We start from the raw sequence: 6,928 nt of genomic DNA, 5'->3' as shown, positions 1-6,928 counted from the left end.
TCATAATAGTCCATCCACTTCAAAACAGCCCTTTTGCTGTGCTGACTCACACCCTCATGTCTCTTCTTGCTCCACTTAAGTATTTTTTGATAAGTCATCATCTTCTTTGGGGTACATAAAGATGTCTGAAGCTCAGCTCCCTGACCACAAGGGTTAATGAACAGAAGGAAGTGAGAAATTGCAGGCAAAAAGGACTAAACTACATGTGTGTGATCCTATAAAATGCAAACAGGCAACGTTTGATCCACCAGAAAGTCTCCCAGCTTCAAGCAAACAATTAACATATTTTGAATAAAATTTGAACATGCACAGCAAGCGCAGACCAGCCTGGAAACACGGGTTTTGATCCTGCTCTGGGAGGTTTAAAGCCTATCACCAGACCACAGCCCTACAATATGGCTCATTACACTACATCTGAAGTCTTGAAATTGTTACAAGACTGTGGTTGGTATTTTTCACTTTCCAGGACAAAATTTAAACCTGTTGCATCCACTGAGAAGCACATTCAAATGTGTAAATGAGTTTAAATTCCCAGAAATGCTTTATTTAGAGGTCACTTATATTTAGAAGTCTTCATAAAGGAAGCTGTTTGCTCTTTAGCTATGATTATCTGAAAAAGCTAAGCTGGGGTTCATTTATGCTAATACTAGCAGTGGTGGGCCATCAAAAGAGAACACCATTTGCTCCGAACGCTTGTTTGTTCTTTGGTGTTAATTCTTCATCTCAGAAGTCAGCAAAATAAATATAGCTCCTTGTCTAATGTCACTGTCATACAAACTTACAACCATGTTTCTGCTGACCGGGTCAGCATCGAGCCAGATGGTCAGCCCGTGTCCTTCTGCCTTCTACTCTCAAATCTCAAAGTAGCTGGTTTCCATTTCCCTCGTTCCTTTTTTAGGTAGGTAAGGAGCAGGTGCTCCGGTTCCTTCACCTCAAGGACTGCTGACTCCAGCACTTCTCAGGTTCCCGTAAAAAGAAACTCTGCGTCAACGAGATGCAGAACTACAAACGCAAAGACACCCGAGCTGCCGGCGCTGCTCCGCTCCCCCGCCTCCCGCCGGGCGCTTCCCTCCCGCGGCAATTTCCAGCGGTCCGGGGCCGCAGCGGGGCGGGGGTGTGCGGAGCTGTCCCTGTCCCGGTGAGCCCGTCCCGGTCCCGTGAGCCTGTGCGGAGCTGTCCCTGTCCCCGTCCCTGCGGCGCTCCCCCGCCAGCCCCACCCGCGCCCCGGGCAGAGCGGGAGCCGCCCCCGCGGGGGGAGGCACGATGGACATCTCCTCGTTAGTATAGTGGTGAGTATCCCCGCCTGTCACGCGGGAGACCGGGGTTCGATTCCCCGACGGGGAGTGCTGCGCTTGCGCCTTTGTTTTTTATTGCTCCACCCCGCGCGAGCCGTTTTTATGACAAAAGGCGCCGCCCGCCGGCAAGAAAAACACTGATCGTGGCCTCCCCGTCGGGGAATCGAACCCCGGTCTCCCGCGTGACAGGCGGGGATACTTACCACTATACTAACGAGGAATTGCCTGGGTGGTAGTGGCTGCGGGACTGGTTTTATCAGTAAATCCCCACAACCATGTCCCCGCTGGTGGATTATCAATGCTGCACTGTGGGCGGAGGGACAGCAGGGGCGACCTCCGGCAGCGGGAGCATGGACCCACGAGCCTGCGTAGGGCGGCAACGGCGCGGGAGGCGAGCTCGGCACCACCAGGGAGCGGGGGCGGAAGGCCCTTGCTGCTGCGGACCACTAGCGGGGAGGTGGGTGGGGAGAGGTGGCGTGCTTGCGCGGGAAGGCGGTAACGGAGCAGTGCCGGAGCAGAGGGGCCGGCGCAGGGGTGCGGCGGCGGCGGGCAGGGTCCGGGACCACGCCGGCCCAACCCGCCCCCGCCCTGCCCCTCCGGCGGAGGGGCTGCACCGCCGGCGGCCCTGATGGCCGAGTTGTAAGGCTCTGAGCGCCCCTGCCTAACAAGACCTCGTGGCGCAACGGTAGCGCGTCTGACTCCAGATCAGAAGGCTGCGTGTTCGAATCACGTCGGGGTCATTAGCTTTTCCGTCTTTTGTTGGCTTTTACCGCCTTCCTCGCGCCTGAAACCGAGGAGCGTTATTGTTGGTTGGTGTTTTTTAATGTTTTTCCCTACAGCTTAAGGTCCCCTCTTTTGCTTGAGGCTGAGAGGGCAGCGCGACACAGAGGATAAAACGAGGGTCAAGGCAAGATCCCATTGGATAAAATTGTCATTGTTTTGTTTATGGCCTTTGTGTGTATTGGACTGGCGGATTACATGCTTAAACACAAAAGGCAAAAATGTGTCAAAGGTTTACTTTATTAAGGCAGACGGCTCTGTGGGAATGATGAGAAAACTTCAGAAAGTTGCATTAAAAGAGTAACTTTCAATTTTAAAGGGGTCAGAGGGCCCAAAAATGGAGATACCGTGTTTTCAGTACAGAAATTCACATAACAAGGAGTAAAAGTAAAGGCAGAAGCAGCAAATGGTCTGATGGAGCCAAGAGTTCAGAGAGATCTTGAGAACCCCACAGAAGAATGAAACCCTGGCAGGGAGAGAGCAGGGAGCAGGGTGCCGGTGGGGGGAACCCCCGACGGTGATAGGGGGTAGGCCGCAGAACAGAAGAGCTTTCTCCGAGTAGCTATTTCCACATGCTGAGATTGACAGGTACCCATGGCAGAAAGGCACAGAGGGGACTTAGCTTTGATTTAGACATGAGAAAGCAAGTCTTACTTTAGTGATTTAGATGGACTGGAAAGTTTGACACTTGATGAAATTTAAATGGGAGGAAAACAATTGTTTGTCAAGGGCCTCAATTGAGAGAGAATGCCAGAGATACAATTCTCACTTTGTAAGACTGATTACTAGTGTTGTAAACCACAGAAGAAAATGAATACAGAAGTTTTGGAAATCATACTCAGCAGACTCAACAAATTATGTGGGGGTTATTAAACCAAATACATTGGCTTTTACAGGCTATTGTTTGTTCTATATACCCTTAAAACCTTTAAAATACAGAATTTCTGGATCTTCCTTAAGTGATCTGTTGCAGTACTTTGCTATTCTTACAATTACAAAATTAGCATGTGTAGTTTAACCCTGATGTCTCTTTTGCCTTGACTTAAATCCAGCCCTCATGTCATTGCACTGGAGAACAGTTTCTCACTTCCTTTTTATAGGTACTTCTTACATATTTGAAATTTGTTATGCCTCTCTATAGATGTTCCAGCATAACAGACTATGTTTGCTGGGCCTCTGATTATTTTATCGCTTGCCTCTGGAGCCTTTCCAAATCAGCTGCATTTTTAAGCGCTCAGAACTGGTCACAATATTTCAGCTGACTCAGATTTTACCAGGTCTGAATGGACAAGGAAGATTGTCTCACATGTTGTGCTGACAGGACTTCCACTTAATGTGGTTAGTCCTTTTTTTCTTTAACGCACAATATGTTAGATGGATGCATTTTGTATGAGATGCATCATCTGTTACATGTATCCCTGGTCCCACACAGTACCTTATCTCTCAGCTTCACCACCCACCAGAGAGCTGGATGTAAGAAGTGGCAGCAATCTGTATTCCAGCATTCCTGTACCTCTGCCAAAGCAGGTGCCCCCTCTAAACATTCCAGATCGTTGCCAGACAATATCTCTGGCTTGCAGTAAGGGTAATATCTGCTTATAGGAGTCAAAGTTTTCAGAGTGTGGTTTGCACTAGCATACCTGACACATGCAGGTTGTCACAACACAGCCCATATTGCTCCATCCCTGCCTGTGCCTTTCCCTCCTTACACTTGGATCACATCTTGCAATGCCATTGCAGCAGCTGCCAGCTCAGCATGAGAATCTGGTGGCACAATTACTACATCCAATACAGGAAAAGCACCAGGAGCACATGGCCTGGGACAGGAGAGAGCACGATCATCCCCTTTGGCAGCAACCACAAATACTAGTGGTTCAGTTTAAGATTTTGTCAGCTGTTTTTTGGGAGGAGAGTTCATTGTCCCTAAATAAAAATCATTTAGTGATGTATCAAAACTAAATGAAAGAACTAAATGTGCCTTAGCTACCTACAAACTCTCCCACTCAATTTCCTGTGGTGAAGTGAGGATAACAGCTCTTTGACTTTACAGATGTTTTGTCAGGTTGACTCCATTAATTCTGAGGCATCCAAGGATGCCAGGGGGTACTTGTCTCTCACCAGCATTTCAACAGCCCATGTGCTTCTGTGCTTTTTGTCTCTTCCTGACTTTAAAATACTGCATTTTGTAACCTGACTGTTCTCTTAACACAGATGTTTTTCAAATGGAAATGTTACTAGCTAAATGTAAACAAAAACTAAAATCCACTTAAGCCTCAAAAAACAGTGGAGCTGAAGTAATAGCTCATATATGGCAAATATAACTATTGTATGTGTTTGACAGAAATAAATATCCAATTAATTCTGGTTTGGAAATTATTCAGTGTAGAAAACCACCCTGAAATCTTCCCATTTCATTTTTGCCAACATGCTTAAAGAGGAGCTGACACTTCTGTTTTTAATCCTTGTTGGTATAGGCCTTTGATTATCATAAGATCAGCAGTAAGAGGTTTTAAAGCAGTTGTACAATTTTCTGTCCTCGCCTGGGCACAGCCATACAGTGCTGGGCATGCCCTTATTCACCTGTGTGTCCACTGTTTCAGGTGACACCGGCAGAGCAGCGTTCCCAGTGGCTGCCAGCTCTGGAACTGCTCTAGAAGCAATATGCTCCATCATACTAAGGCATGCTTTCTTTCTTATCACTTTTCCCTTTCTGCTTCAAAACCAGACAATTCTAATGAGAAAACTAGAGTTATTAAAAAGCCACCTAATTTTTCTAAATTAATCAAGATTGCGAAAAAGAAATCATTGATTCTAGAAAGTATAGTTATGCTATGCTATAATGATTAGACAACTGCTTAATTTAGTTCTAGTAAAGCTTTCCAGTTTCTATTGCATTTCTCAAAGGGAATATCATTTTCATAGTGAAACCAGCCAAGACTGAATTAATACTTCCTACAGCTTTTTTACATTTCCTTATAAGCTCAGTCTAAGACAAGAGCATGCCTGTAACACTTGCTTTAATGCCTTTGCTATGAATTTATAGTCGTCATGTTATCTGTTGTGAGACAAATGTTACAAATGAATGCAAATTATTCATCTATACTTCATTATAGGCCATTTCCAGACCCTCCACTTAATTTAGGTTACTTTTTTGAAAGCGCATTTATAGAAAAATCATTTTTTCAGCATACTGTAACATAAACAATTTGTCTTATTTTTATGGTTGGCATTAGAGGTTAGAAATCACAAACTTAAGGAAACTCAAGCCAGAAATCTGAGATAGTTTAAAAGGCATTCAGTGTTTTCACATCAAAGATGAATGTATGCTTGAAAAATCTCTTTCTCACGCTCAGGAAAGCTAAGAAATTCCAGACATTTGGGAGGGTCCTACAAAGGAAGGATTTTTGGCTTCTCCTTTCAGCATATTTCACATTTTTAGGCAAGCTTAGAGCACTTTTTTAACCACCGGAAATGGCCATAGTCTCACAACATTTTCACATTTTTTCCTAAACTTTGCTTTTGTCAGCATTTTTACTGACAAGTGGTAAACTGTAACTACCTGTTTCTCAGGTAGAGGCAGGTATTCTGGTCTTCAAACACCAGAACTTGCAGTTAGGGATAAACATTCAAGTACTGGAAAGCTTCACAGAAGGCAAGGTAAAACAAGAGTTCCATGCTCCAACCTTTAACAGCAAATTATTGAATAGGCATAGGGACCAGAGACTTCATATTTGTGGGTTTCACCCCCTCCCTCCCACTGTAAGAACATTAGAAAGATTTTTTGAGCTCATTCATCATGAACTCGCTCCCTTCATCGCTTTGACTGCTGCCTCATGCCACAAAACGTGACTTCCTTTTTCCTTCAAACAGAACAAAGACTAAAGGTGCAGATGTATTAAGGTCCAATTGTGGTGACACCTGCAGGTTCCAGTGTCAATTATCATGTGTTTGCACATTTAGGTGCTTTCTTATGCTACTTTCCCTGTCTTTGCCTTGCCCAGGAGATGCCTGTTGGTCCCAAAGTGCAACAGTTACAGGTGTAGAACCAATAAAGGTTTTGTGCCAAGGACTGTTTGGGACTTGGCTTCCCAGAGAGGTCTATTGCTGCAAAGAAGAGTGACACTGAAGTATTGTATCATGCTTCTTTAGGTTTGGCTGCTCTGGAGGCAACTAGAGGTAACCAGTAAAAGAGTTCCATGTCAGTGCAAGGCAGTTACACCAGGGTATCAATATAATAGAGAAAGCAATTCACAATAAATACACTTTTTCTTTATGGTTGGGGAAAATAACTTTCAAAATTTAAATGGACTGTAAATATGAACTTTAAGCAATGTTAATGAAAGTCACAACCTCAAGTGGCTCAGCAACAACAGTACTGGAGTTGGAAGAAATAGCCAAAACATGATATGTTTCTGCTATCTTTATGCTTCTATGCCAGTTTCATCTGGCAGCAAAAGCAGAAAAACACAGAACCAAGATAAGACAAGTCAGCCCATCCATTTGTTTTGACCAAAGCTGAACTGTGAGTGTGACTGTAGGGATTTACTACTTCATACCATATTCCTGTAGGGGTTTTTAATGCTACATTTAATGCATTAAAACCAGGCCTACCATCAGGGTAGACTTCAAGCTCAGCAGTTGTACTTCTTTCCACTCCTAAACTGTCACTGACAAGAAAAGCCAGCACCAGATGTATTGCAGAATCTGAACAGTACAGTGAGGGGAGAATTGTGCCTGCACTAAGAAGTACTGCCAAAAAAAAAAAAGCTGCAGGGCTGTCCTACCATTATTGTCTGTGGGGATGTTAGGTGGTGACGGCACCAACTTTTTAGATTGCATTTTCACTATTAAGT

The 6,928-nt window shown here is 44.7% G+C and overlaps 3 non-coding genes across 3 annotated transcripts; 2 read left to right on the top strand and 1 right to left on the bottom strand.

Moving 5' to 3' along the window:
• The first annotated feature begins 1,272 nt into the window (after positions 1-1,272).
• Positions 1,273-1,344, top strand: TRNAD-GUC (transfer RNA aspartic acid (anticodon GUC)). The gene has a single exon. It is a non-coding gene; the product is annotated as a tRNA-Asp (tRNA).
• A 99-nt stretch (positions 1,345-1,443) lies between these two features.
• Positions 1,444-1,515, bottom strand: TRNAD-GUC (transfer RNA aspartic acid (anticodon GUC)). Its single transcript has one exon. It is a non-coding gene; the product is annotated as a tRNA-Asp (tRNA).
• A 448-nt stretch (positions 1,516-1,963) lies between these two features.
• TRNAW-CCA (transfer RNA tryptophan (anticodon CCA)) lies at positions 1,964-2,035 on the top strand. Its single transcript has one exon. It is a non-coding gene; the product is annotated as a tRNA-Trp (tRNA).
• Positions 2,036-6,928: the final 4,893 nt, after the last annotated feature.

This window comes from Melospiza georgiana, chromosome 4, assembly GCF_028018845.1.
Source record: "Melospiza georgiana isolate bMelGeo1 chromosome 4, bMelGeo1.pri, whole genome shotgun sequence".
Classification (NCBI taxonomy): domain Eukaryota; kingdom Metazoa; phylum Chordata; class Aves; order Passeriformes; family Passerellidae; genus Melospiza; species Melospiza georgiana.
The sequence above is the reverse complement of the archived record's forward strand: the minus strand, read 5'-3'. Positions and strand labels throughout refer to the sequence as shown.